Genomic DNA, 14,422 nt, shown 5'->3' with positions numbered 1-14,422 from the left:
TACATGCATCCACTTATAAGGTATATGAGCTGGGGTTAGACAATTGGGAGACAGGTTAGGTTTACCCTACTGATTATGTTGTTGCTTTAGTAATCCTGCTCAGAGCAAGAAGAACCACAGATTTAGACATTTGGGGTCTGTGCTTGGCTGAGGAGCCAATGTTTGGAAGCTATAATCTACAGGATTATGAGTGAACACTGATAAATCAGATTCCCCCATAAAAACTAATTAAATCCAATTATGACTATGAAAGGTAATTAAAAAAAATTATGAGGTAGTTTAATTCAATTTCTGCAATTCTGAAATAAAGAACAACTGAAAATAATTAATAATAATTAATAATTGCTTACACTTATATAGGGCTTTTCTGGACACTCCACTCAAAGCGCTTTACAGGTAGTGGGGTCTCCCCTCCACCACCACCAATGTGCAGCATCCACCTGGATGATGCGACGGCAGCCATAGTGTGCCAGAACGCTCACCACACATCAGCAATCAGTGGGGAGGAGAACAGAGTGATGAAGCCAGTTCATAGAGGGGGATTATTAGGAGGCCATGATTGGTAAGGGCCAATGGGAAGTTTTGGCCAGGATGCCGGGGTTACACCCCTACTCTTTTCGAGAAACGCCCTGGGATTTTTAATGACCATCCGAAGGACGGCGCCTTTTTACAGTATAGTGCCACTGTCACTTTACTGGGGCATTAGGACCCACATGGACCACAAGGTGAGCACCCCCTGCTTGCCCCACTAACACCTCTTCCAGCAGGAACCTTAGTTTTTCCCAGGACGTCTCCCATCCAGGTACTGACTGGGCTCACACCTGCTTGGCTTCAGTGGGTTGCCAGTTGTGAGTTGCAGGGTGATGTGATTAGTTCAGATTACAAAGTCAAGGAGTCCTGAGTGGCTTCACCAGTAAAGGTGTTCATCTCACGTGCAGTTTGAGCTCCAAAGCCCAGACCTAGCAAGATTAAACCTGGATCATGTCACTAGCCAGCTGTGACTGCGATTTTACACGCGGAGGCACAACATTTTCTGAGAAACACTGGCAGTAGGAAAAGGACTAGTTGGCCAGTATCCTCTCTGTGAAAAAGTGCCTCCTGCAACGTTCCGAGCGTCAGAGAGAGACAAACTGCTTCTACAATCAAAGATAACTTTCCTGAAGGCTATAAATCTTGCCACACTAGCTTTTCAAACAAAATAATTCAGTCGTTATCTCTTATGCCACTGTGCGCATGCTGTTATATATTATACAATGGAAACTGCATTTTCACAAATGCACTAGTTAGCTTGCTTTAATGTAAGACTTATCCAAGACATTCTAAATTACCACACCAAGATACTAAATGACTAAATGCAAGGGCACCATAAAGCCATAAAGTTATATATTAAAATGATATAAGGGCCTCTTTACAGCAAACTATGAGCAGCTTAACACTAACATATTAACAACATCTGTTTAATTTTGTAATACTAAGTTGCATGTTTACAAAGGAGGACACATCTAGATTGCTATTCGCATGGGTTAAGTAGATGAATTGCAGAGATTAGGATTACTAATACAAATCACTTAGACCTGACTGTACCTACTATAAAGAAGAAGGGGACAATATTCACAATCCATGTAAAGCCTTGTAAATGTTTGTGAACAATGATTAATATTAATTATAATAAAAGATGTATATAAAATCTAAATAGCCACATAAAAGAAGAATACTACAAATGTTAAATAAGATTTATTTGGCATTGCAGAAAGCACAATGTCTTTGGAACAACTGAAATAGACAGTTGTATACAAAGAGTGAAAGGAACGAATGGCTAACACCAGAACTGAAAGGTTCGCTGTACACAGAGAACCAAAGAGTCATAACTATCACTTTAGACTCAGCAAGCCAACAGGTTAAGGGTTAAGAATGGAGGTAATTCTCTGCAATACCATACAGTCATACAGCACAAACCACTGAGCTATTATGTGAAACCAGTTCACTTTAGTTATTTAAGAAAACTATCATCTCTATACTTATACTACAAACTCTACTATAAGGAGAATTGGCCTGTCACCTCCTATTTTTTGTAATCTTTGCTTTGGGCTGAAAAGATTTAAAAGAACTTCAATACAGTGTGGGAATTTTACAAAACAACAAGAAACTAAATCCTGCTCTGGCTGTTTTGTCCTTTGTCATTTTCTTTCATTAAAATTAACTTTGCCATTTCAACAAGATACTACTCTTTAAAATACATGCTTTGCCTTCAGCACATTTTGCGAAGTAGCAGCAGTGAGAAATCTAAATCAATCTGAAATACAAGGATTCTTGGCTAAAAGCAAATGCTTGAGGGGCTCAAGACTGAAAGACCAATTCAGATCATCATTGAAAATCAATCCATGGAGAAAAGCAGTCTTCTTAAGTGCCTGATAAATGAATGATGTAGCAAATAGCCATTTCATTTTGTTGATTCAGTATATAAACTTTATTGTTCAGGACAATCCAGACTACATTCTTCTTTTCTTACACTGACAGTTCGAATATGTGTATCTTAATGCATAGTTCTATAAGCACAACTGTCTCAACCACATTCCAAAGGTACACAAAGAGCAGTCTCAGCAGTGCCCCAGGGTTACAGCAAAACCTTGTTTCGACACTCCAGGAAGTAAATTCTGTAGCGCTCTTATCACATGAGTAAACCTGCATGGCTAGAGATACCTAAGGGCTGCACATGGGTCCAGTCAGAACAGAACAAAGCAGTCTCTTTCACTAAGTAATTTACAGAATTACAGAAAACATTTATCATACTTTTTGCTCCACCGCATAACACGTTATTTTGGTTATTATAATAATGCATTGCTGTATTACAGACACTATAAATGCACATAGATAAAAACAATAATTAGCCAAAGGTGTTTGTTAGGAATTGCTTTTCTCAGCCAGGATTTCTGAGACAGAGCCTGGCAGTTTTGTCTGTTTATGCCTTAAAGTCATACCTGTTATTCAGATGCTCAGTCTTTTTCAATTTTTGCATATAACAGTTTTCTCATTTTTTATCAAGTCTTTAGTTTCTATTATATAAAAAGATACTTGATCATTACTTCACAAATGAAAACAGTTGTCCCTGTATGGAAAGATCCAACATGAAAACAACTCTGAAACACGAGGCAATTTTTTTCTTTTGACTCAAAGTTTGGATCTTTGTGAAGTTTGGTAACTAAATACATACTGGCCAATTTACATATTTTATAACAAGTATAATCATACAGAAGGAGAAAACGTTTTTTAAAAGTGTTTATGAAAATAAAACAAAGGAAAAGAATGTGAACTGCAAAGGTAAGGGAAATTATTAACAACTTATATTTACACTTAAATGTGATTTTATCTAAACACTCAACTCAAAGCACTTTACAGGTAACGGGGACTCCCCTCCACCACCAGCGATGTGTTGCCCCCACATAGGTGATGCAACAGCAACCAAAGTGCATCAGTATGCTCATCACACATCAGGTATCGGGGGGGGAGGCCAGGGGGAAATTTGACCAGGAAATGAGGGGAACACCCCTACTGTACAAATGGGTTAAAGTAGATGTAACAAGTCGGGTTCTGAATGTGCTAGCTGCAGATGACAAAAAACAAGGTCTTCTATGTAGGCAACTTCAAAGCATTCTTATTCCACTGCTTCATTCACACATCATGGACAGTGCCAAAAAACTCTTATGTGTGCAAACAGACTCTACCAATGCCACACAGGCTTCCTACTATACTAGTTTTACACTAGTTTTGAATTTATAAATCCCCTTCAAAAAGAGAAACTTTTCTGGCACTGTTAAAATCTTTCTGAAGGGAGCTAATTTTTTGGATATATTTTAATCTGTTAATTTTGGTCACTCATTCAAATGAACAGATCATTTACTTTTGCTTGCTGGTTCATTTGTACATTGACCAATGGCTCTTTGCAACAGTAGTGTAATGATGGCATAGAAAAATCAAATGCTTGTTTGGTTGGCAGCAGCTAATTGATCATGAACGATCCAGAGCTGGACAAGCTCCACATGAACAGGCCAATCACCTTTTTGTTTCCACTATAATTCCTAAACTAAGACAGCTGCATGTCTGCATTTCACTGAGAGGACAAAGTCAACACCTACTAATACTGTCCCTTTTGGAAGGTGCCCGGCTAGTGTCTTTGGCATGTGCTATGTAAATACCACCACACCCAATCCTACTATCCTTTGGGCCAATACAAACCGCCCCCTAAGAAAGTTCAAATTATAGTCAACAATAAACACACACTAGACGCTCCATACCATGCCCTTTTATGCTTAGAACAAAGGATAAATTTTGACCTTTGAAGATCTAGGTCATGGCATAGTGTATGCCATCATTACACTACCGTTGCAAAGAGCCATTGCTCAATGTACAAATAAACTAGCAAGCAAAAGTAAATGATCCGTCCTTCGAATGAGACATAAAACCGAGGTCCTGACTCTCTGTGGTCATTAAAAATCCCAGGGCGTTTCACCCTGCAACTCACAACCGGCAACCCACTGAAGCCAAGCAGGTGTGAACCTGGTCAGTACCTGGATGGGAGACATCCTGGGAAAAACTAAGGTTCCTGCTGGAAGAGGTGTTAGTGGGGCAAGCAGGGGGTGCTCACCTTGTGGTCCATGTGGGTCCTAATGCCCCAGTAAAGTGACAGGGGCACTATACTGTAAAAAGGCGCCGTCCTTCAGATGGTCATTAAAAATCCCAGGGCGTTTCTCGAAAAGAGTAGGGGTGTAACCCCGGCGTCCTGGCCAAAACTTCCTATTGGCCCTTACCAATCATGGCCTCCTAATAATCCCCCTCTATGAATTGTCTTCATTACTCTGCTCTCCTCCCCACTGATAGCTGATGTGTGGTGAGCGTTCTGGCGCACTATGGCTGCCGTCGCATCATCCAGGTGGATGCTGAACATTGGTGGTGGTGGAGGGGAGTCCCCACTACCTGTAAAGCCCTTTGAGTGGAGTGTCCAGAAAAGCACTATATGAGTGTAAGCACTTATTATTATTATTATCTAGGACACATTTAGTTTGAACATTTGATAATTCAGATAATTTAATGCTGTCCATCTAATTGTTTAAAATTTTTAATCATATAATGAAAACATTCATATACTGTACATTATTCACATTCTTTACAAAATACTTCATGAAGAAAAATAAACTTGCTTATTTTACAATTTAAATAAAATTAGCATTACTAAGAGGATACTGCGGCCTTAAACAAAACTCAATGTAGAATTAACAAATTACTTCCACATCTGAAATGAGTGGAAAAGAGGTTTTATACATGAACAATCCCAAGGCTCTTTAAAGTCAACCAAAGAAATATTATCATGAAAAGAAACAAAAAGGTAATCAAGGGGAAAAAGAGGAAATTAAGATACAATACTTTTGGATCTGAAATTTAGGCGACCAAATTTAGTTACAGGGCTAGAATCAACTGCCTGAGATATGTGTAGAGGAGGCCAGACAATTCCAGAATCTATAAGCAACTAAACAGGACAAATAAGCTGATTTGCCCTCGAATTGTTAGCCACTCATATGATTACTTTAACGAACCATTTACTTAAATCATACCCAAAGAAGGCTCCACAGCTGAAACATTGTTTCTTTTCTCCTCTTTTCAGCATGGAATAAAACTTTACTTGTTACTTTAATGAACTGCCTAAAATTAAATTAAATGAACAAAAACAACGAATAAAGACCTTCCCCAGCTACCCATGTTAGGTATGACAGGCTTGTGTGCATCTCCATATTGTATGAATCACAAAAAAAATGATTAATTTTTTAACCAAATAAAGCCATTAATCTGCATAGGTTTATAGGACAGAGGGGGGTTCATGCAATTAGCAATCAATGTTGACAATGCTTGTCAAATACATTAGGCCAGTGGTTCTCAAACTTTTTGCACCAAGTACCACCCCAGATCAAACCAAAGCATCCAAGTACCACCTACAAGTCATCTTCTCATAGGAACCCCAGAAAATCTCAATGACCAACATGAGCACACGTGCACATACACTCTCACACACATATAATAAAAATAAAAACTTTATTTGATATAGCGCCTTTAAATGTGGCTTCTCAAAGCGATTTACAGAATGACAACAGGAACAACAACCATTAAAAATAAACAATAAAAAAGCACCAATTCAGTGAGAGGGGTGAGCCTGTTTAGTCGAGCAAAGCAGATGTGAATTCATTTTTCGAGGCTTGATACAATTCACAACAGAGTCTAACAGATTTTAAATCGTCAGGCATTTTCTTGACAGCAAAGGTCTCGCGGTGGATGTTGCAATGCGTCCATTCATTTCTGGAGCAACCTCTCTAATTCGTGCAACTTCACTACTGTGGCGGCTTGTCATCGCTCTAGCACCATCTGTACAAACTCCAACGCATTTTATTCAGCCAATGTCATTCTCTTCGATAAATTCATTCAGAAGCTGAAATATATGCTCTCCTGTAGTTCCTGTTGGTAGTGGCTTACATAACGGAAAGTCCTCATGGGACATGCCCTCAAACTCGTATCTAACGTAAACAAGCAAATTGGCCAAATCGACGACATGTACAGACTCATCTAATTGCAGTGAAAAGCATCTGCACATCTCAACGCGCTCTATCAGCGTAATTTTGATATTATCTGCCATATCAATAATTCTATGAGTGGCTGTGTCTTTCGGAGGGGGCAGCAGGTTGAGCTGCTTAGCAGCTTTTTCTCCACACATAGTAAGTGTCAGCTCTTTTGCCAATGGTAAATAAGGTTCTTCAAAAATAGTGTGGCGCTTACCTGCTTTAGCAATCTGCAAGCTTGCAATTTTCCCCGTTTCCGTTTCAGGAGTCCTTCTCAGAAGTTAAAAGAAATTATTTCATGCGCATGGGAGCGAAACAGAGAGACGCTCGGTGTATTTTTCTCAAATTAACCTAGAACAGTTCTTAAATATTTTTCTGTTTTCTATCACGCTTTCCTGTGCTCACAAGATTGCCAGCTTTCGTAGTACGCATTTCTATGCGTTCCTGTGCTTAGAACATTGGCATTGTTCCAAAATCACACATATTCTCTACCTCCCTATTTGCTGGTGTTAACTTTTTTTAAATACAATTGGCCACTTTCGTTCGTAGCACGCATTTCTATGCTTTCCTGTGATTATAAGATTGGCGGTGTTCCAAAATCACGCACCTACCTCCCTATTTGCTGAAGATACCTTTTTTAAATACAATTGGTTACTTAGTTCTTAGCGCACATTCCTATAGAATGGAATAGAATTACATTGTAGCTCTTGTGTCCACTCAAGTATTAGCGCGCGCTGTATCGTAGTACGTGGGCTGCATATTCGAAACAGATTAAAACAGAAAATATGAAAACCCCTCCCGATTTTTCAGTGCACACAAGAAAAGTTCCAGGGTCATATGGCGTACCAGCTGGTGGCGCTCCGCATACCATTCGTGGTACGCGTTTGAGTTTGAGAACCACTGCACTAGGCTAATCCTAAACCAGATAAGTGGGTGCTGCTGAGGCAGAGCAGGGGCAGAATGTGATCTAGGTCCCTCTGGGAATATTTTAAAATACGTGTACTGCATTTACTGACTTCAAATCAAGTGACATCATTAAGTATAGTAGAGCTTGTAATTACTCTGGAGAGCAACTAGCCAGTGTATACTTCTGTCAGTACAGAAGATCCAGGCTTTTAACACAGTAGAGTTTGCTGCGATCTAGAGTGGTGTTGTGTGGCTTGTAGCCTACAAACAACCATGATCTAATCACAGCAGGTATACTGTAGAGCAGAGCTGCACCCATCACAAATAAAGTATTTGAAATGAAAAATTAAAACGTATTTGTATTGAAATGACCTCTGTAATTGAAATGACTACAACTGTCCTTCAAATTAGACATTAAAACCAAGTTCTGTTTACTTAGTTACTTAAGTTTCCATTGCAGTGTTCAAAACAGTAGGAATGTTAACCCTGATGTCATAGCTACATTCCACTATGTGCTTGAAAAATTCAGTTTAACTAAATTTCCAACTTAATTCAGCTAATTCATTTCTCACTTCGTCCCCTAATATTCTGTGTAGTGGGGCTGTTGCCCTATAATGGATGCTGTACTTCACTGGTGGATGAAATGGATCAAATTCTGGATCCTTTAGGATGTAAAGTGCCTTATAAATGCAAGTGAGTATGATTACTATTACATCATTGATTACTGTGAAAGCAATCTAATAAACGTCTAAAGGTTTTGAACCACCATTGAATAACCTGGTAGTAAAGAAACCTTAGAAACTCTTAACCTTAGAACACAGCACTGATATTTTTCAGGAGAGAGTAGTCTCACCAAGTAATTTTCACTCCCTGAAGTACCCCTAAAGGTTTTTTTTTAGAAAAATAAAACAATTGAAGAAGAAAGGAACTAACAGTCAGGCAAACACATTTTTATAAGAAGGGATAGAGAGTACTAGTAAGTTAATGTTTTACTCTTCCCCTGAAAGAATAGGTCATACATGGGCCAGAGACTTTTCCCAGCAGGTTAAGGTGACTTAACAAAGCTCTGATGAACTTTAGTTTATACTTTATTAACAAAATATTGAGTTAGCAAACAAAAGCCAGCTGTTCACAATGTATTTAACAGGGTGTAGACCTAACACATGCCCTTAATAACTACTGCAAACCTAGAAGGGACTTTCCATCACTCTTAATGGGTAGCAGGAGGAAAACTGTGTAGTGCATTCTACACAGTAGGTCCAGTACTGTTAAAGAAGGTAGTATTTCTGGTCATTTTCTTTTCCTGTTCCAGTTCTTCTTAGTCTGTTCTGTGTGACTGAGGTCAGACCTTCAAATATATTCTTTAGCATTTTCTAACTACTATTTTACATTTATATTATCTTTGTCAAAGGGTGAACTATTGTTTTTGTAGACAGACACTCACTTTAAAAATACATTAGTACATTATTGTACACAATGCCAACATACTGTGATGATCTTGATGTCCCACAACACTCCAATTATGTTTATCACACACAATGAATTAGTAGCAGTATCTCACTCCATAGCTCCTACTATGCTACACCTCGGTTTCAATGGTTTCAGACCACCATGGCTGTTCTTTTGCATTGACACATCTTATTTGGCTTGTGGGTCTGATTCCCTACATGCATTTCCTAACACTTGTGCAGACACATAAGCAGTCACTCTTCTAAATGGTGCTGGGACATGAATATGTCTTTAATACATGTTCACTGTTCCATACTCATAGTTTTTGCCTGCTCGTCTGCCTTGAGTTTTGCTCTTCCATACTTTTTCACCTTCCACACTAAATCTCAAAACAAGTAGGCTGCAAAGGAACAAGTAAAGGTTTATTCCATGCTGAAAAAAACACGTTTCGGCTGTGGAGCCATCTTCTGGTGTCAGCCGATGAAGGCTCCACAGTCGAAACCTTGTTTTTCTTTTTTTCTCTTTTCAGAATGGAATAAACCTTTACTTGTTCCTTTGCATTTAATCAAATCATATGTGTAGTGCAGTAATCAAATACCATTCCACATGAAAATGCAGAAGCTCTGCCATGCCACATCTGTAAGGGTCTTAACCCAGGTGTCCTGGCAAAATTCAACTCTACTCTGCTGAGGAGTGGGGCTGCTTGAGTTGCCTAAAAAAATAAAGGGGGTAAAGGGGGTTACTTCTCCAGTAAAGCTGCTTTGGATCATTTGGAATAAAAAAAAACATTAAATGCAAGGAAATAATATTTAGATATCTTTTGATTGACATGCGTTTCCTTTGTATAGCACAGTACGCTCCGTATAATCCCAGGTGGGAACCTTAAATAAATTTTAGTTTAAATACAATAGCGTAATGTTGAAAGCCATCAGAACAGGACGTGGTCCTAATGGAAATGGAAATGTAACTGCTTTCTTGTTTTGGATATATGGGGCCATTTAGTAGGTAACAAAGTTTTGTGAAGTTTATAGTACTTTAGAAAGCAGAGAAAAATACAAATGTTTTCAAATGAATAGATAATATAAAGTGTCATTTAAGAAAATAAGAACTCAGCTGAAATGAAAACTAGAGAATACTGGGATCAGAAGGCTTTTTGGAGGTAGCCAAAAATTGTTAATGCAGTGGAAACTTAATGCCCTCCATATGGAAATGTAAAAGTTACAGATTGCATATTACAGGCCAACAGACTAAGTCTATGTTGCTTACTATGACACTATTAAGTCCTCAAAAAACCTTACACCGGGCTGACAAAATAAGTACATGACACAAAAAACATCATTCTTTTAGACTGACCACTCATAAAATTATTTGACTATCCTCATTGAATCAAAATGTGTCAAAGCATTACCTCACAATAAAATACTATGAGATATGGAACAGCATTTAGAACAGTTTATTTCCAACAAAAGGAGAATGTTAATGCCTCTAGGCACCTGATTCCATACAAAGGCTGAGCCTTTCCATGCAGAGAAATTCCATGAGGACTGACATTACACCACCTCCTACTGCTGCAGCAAGACATTCATTTTAAAATCTGGAGAAAACACACAGTGCTGAATATAAAATCCTGCACTACTTTGAGACTTCACTGCCTTGATATGCTGTTGAAATCGTGTTCATCAATGAACAGCCAGAGATGCTTCTCAAAATACATGGGGATAGTCTGTTGATATTATATTGAAGCAATATAAATGGAGCTTCATGGACATGCAAAACGTAAAACACGTATACCTGTACATGTGTTATAAACAATGTCATGTTATGTTACAACTAAAGTAAAAGTACTTGTTTGCTCTAGACTTTAATGATTTGCACATTATCAGCGTTAGTCAACCCTGTCCTTGTCCGTCTCAGGTTATGTTTGTGTTGCATTTTAGTCTCTAATCTTCTGTTAAATTCTGGTAAGCAGCCAGTTATTAAACATGTGTTAATTATTAACTGCAAAGCAAATTACAGAACCTGTACTAAGCATGTACGTTTCCCTGAGCAATCAAATGCCACTCTACATTCAACGGCACGAAATATATTACAAATAAAACAAAATCTGCTATCCCATTACAAAATGTATACAAAGACAACATATCCACACGTCGGCTCGGATTAGCAAACGTATTTATTGGTGGTTTTGGTTCCTTATTTTACTAAAAAGCATCAACAGCAGAAAAGAGACAGAATAATATACTGTAATTACGAACGGAAGAACACACTGTTAAGGCTGAGTGTGCCCAACATTACCCAGTCACCCCCATACTGTACGCATAAAGCAGATCTAATCGATGCTGTTTCACCCTCAGAGACAACATTTATATATCGAACTCTTGATCTACCAATATATAATGTTTCCCGACACATTACACAAGTACGGACACACATACAACCAATAATAAAACGCTAAATTTGATTGCACTTCTCCGAGTTGTCTTTACAAAATATCCACTGCAAATTAAAATAACATCGTGCCTGCGAGAGCTACGTACAGTATCACTATGGGCTGTAACGCATAAACAAACCAGTCACGCATGCCTAATACGCATGCTTACAATCCATAAAGATAAACAATGGAATCTCTGTTTTGCTCATAAAGCAAGTAAAAGAAATGTTGTTTAATTCAAAAGTTTGTACCTTCTCAATTTCTAGAGAAAGATCAGATCCTTTCTCGCTCCTTCTGTGTTTGATCTGGATCTCGTGAGCGGAAACGTCACTTCCTCGTTGGCATATCGAACACCTGTAACCTCGGCGCACCTGACACTGAATGTTGCCAGTTTCACATTGCTCACTGAAACCTGGCAGCTGACGTCCAGTAAAATTGACATTCATGCTTGAAAGGGATATTCTTCAAATGAAACCACCTTCAGAAAACATTCGATAGAATGTTGGATTAATATATGGATATTGGAACAGTAGTAACAAGTGTCTTTGGACGTTAAAAAATGTATTGTGCACTCCTAGTCTATTACCTTAATTTAGTAACATAAATTTTGCAACTAATCTCATCAATCCAAAACATCACCTATCAGAATTTTCTATGTGGAGTGCAATGTACATGTATGATATCCACCAAATAGTACTACTATCCACTTCCTCAAGGTAACACATTATACAGTAAATGTACATTGAACATTCATGTGCGATAGCATAGAAGTATATTTTATTGTAAATATTATTGATAGACTTAATTCAGTTAAAAGCGTACATTTTCATTACTTCGGTTACATAAATTAAATATAACAATAAAAAACATTAATTCATACGAATATTGTTATGGATATACAGTTGTCGTAAAGTAATTTACCCCGTATTATTGAAAATTAACAATACGCTTTTCTTGACTTTTATTAACTAGAAAAACATTCTTCAAATCAAAAGAAAGTCCAGTGCAGGTCTGTTGAGTAATAAGTAGGATATAAACATTAATAAACAACAGAACGCGCAACCGGAAGAAAACAGAGGGAGGGTGTGGAACCGATACTACGTTAGCGATACAGGTCAGCAGCCAGGACCAATAAGAATAGCCGAACTGAATAACCCCGAAACCTACTGTACCATTATTATTATTATTATTCGCGTTATGTCTATGGAAAACACAAGCCCTCTGTAATACAATAGCTTATGACATACAAAGATTCGATGTGAGTTGTATAAATCCCATGAAAAATAATTTAAAGTTTTCAAATCACTACTACTTTTGCGACTTCTCAATACTTTGAACTCGTACATGTTTGTTGTTACGCATAGTTAGTGCGCGTGCACACTGGTGTGTACGGGTTCTGTGTAGAGACTTAAATCTGACAACTGCTGGTTGTAGCTCGTTGTGAGCCACTAAGCAAGAAAGCATATTAAATTCGCAACTGTCATGTGCCCCGTTCTTAACGGTTCTTTAAGAAAAAAAAAGGTATTTTATTGCTTCTCTAAATATATCAAAACGAATATGTAGTATATCCCCTGAATATTGTTCCTGTAGTAGTACGCCAGATGACTATACTTATTTTTTAAATAGTACCAATTGCAATTTACTTCGCACTGACCCTGGAAGAAACTTTTTTATTGAAGTTCACTACATCACCTGTAGTAAAAAAAAGTAATAACGGACTTTTAAAGCACCTAAAGTAAAACCAAGTAAGTGGGAAAAATTCTTACTAACTGCAGTAAAACAAACGTGTAATTGTCTAATAAGCTAGATGCACAATGTTGCTTATAGGATTCCAAATGCATGTATCACTTTCATTGAAGTCTTTTCAGTGCAATTGGCCTTAAGTCACTTATAAATTGCTTTACGATACAGGTTAGGCAGCCTTTTGGTCAATATAATCCCCATTGTAAGCAGAGACCAGTGAATCTCACTGCATTTATTTTAAACAGAATTGACAATAAGTCCAAAGTTCCCAAGAAAGGGGAAAACGTCCCGATTTCCATCAAGTTAAGTGGAGTCCCCAGGTAGAAGAAAAACGTGTTTATGATGGAATTGGTTTGATTGTCATCAATCAGATTTTGGGAATGTCCATGTTCTCATGTGTCTCTTAAAAATGAGTGATGAGAATCAGCACCAACAAAAAGAATGTAGTTGTGAGTAGTGCAACACCCATGTAACCTTGAGTTTACACACATATCCCTGTGATGGAAACATGGGGTGCCCCCACTACCCAATGGATTCCACACTTATCAGTTACTGTAGCAAAAATGATCATGGCAAATGCTTTTTGGGATTCCATGGGAAACCTAATGGCTCATGCCATGCCATGTGAAGCCGCTGTTGCAGGGAACTATTGATGGAAAAAATTGAGGCCAGCAATCAAGGAGAAGAGCAGATAAATGCTGGCCAAAGGTATAAACCTGCACCCTGACAGTACATACATGTGTATCCAAATGTCCTGTGTTGCTGTAGCTGCTTTTTTGACTGTGTGACTTCAAGCAGCTGGATCTCCTACCCCACAATCCTGAATCATTTTTGTTTAACACGTGGAGTCTCAGCTTTCTGGTCCAAGAAAATGATGAAAGCTATAAAGTGTCCACTAAGGCCTGGCCTTAGAGAGGCTAACTAATGGCAACCTCAGAAATTTAGCCGTTTTGGAGAAGAAGCTGATCATGTAAATACAGTAGACGTCAGAGGGGCTATATTAAAAAATGTAGAGCTAAGGAACTATCTCGTTCTAGAAACTGTTAGGCACTCCATCACAGTCTAATGCTTCAAATACTGAAGTGATGTGCAGGTGCACATGTAATATGCTGATTCACTGCAAGAGACATGCACAAAACCCAATCCACAGTGAAGATATAACCACAGGAAAATGGAACTTTATTTTTAAAAGAAAATACAGAAAATAAACTTTGAGTCTTGCATAATTTGAAAGTAATGTTTAATTAACAGGTTATTCATAGGTCTTACATCACCATTTGATCTGTGGTATCAA

General features: G+C 38.1%; 1 protein-coding gene across 5 annotated transcripts in view; it reads right to left on the bottom strand.

Moving 5' to 3' along the window:
• The window catches only part of map3k13 (mitogen-activated protein kinase kinase kinase 13), a 90,330-nt gene extending 78,366 nt beyond the window's left edge, over nucleotides 1-11,964 (bottom strand). For 3 of the 5 annotated variants that reach the window (XM_088607256.1, XM_088607255.1, XM_088607258.1), the window contains exon 1: nucleotides 11,637-11,963. The gene's annotated coding sequence lies outside the window, so the exon portion shown is untranslated. Of the gene's footprint in view, nucleotides 1-9,552; nucleotides 9,667-11,636 lie in introns of all 5 variants that reach the window. The other 2 variants (XM_088607257.1, XM_088607259.1) reach the window with 2 other exon arrangements.
• Between the last annotated feature and the right edge of the window lie 2,458 nt (nucleotides 11,965-14,422).

Source organism: Lepisosteus platostomus, chromosome 14 (genome assembly GCF_059453375.1).
Source record: "Lepisosteus platostomus isolate fLepPlt1 chromosome 14, fLepPlt1.hap1, whole genome shotgun sequence".
NCBI lineage: Eukaryota > Metazoa > Chordata > Actinopteri > Semionotiformes > Lepisosteidae > Lepisosteus > Lepisosteus platostomus.
This window is presented reverse-complemented; position numbering and strand designations above follow the sequence as displayed.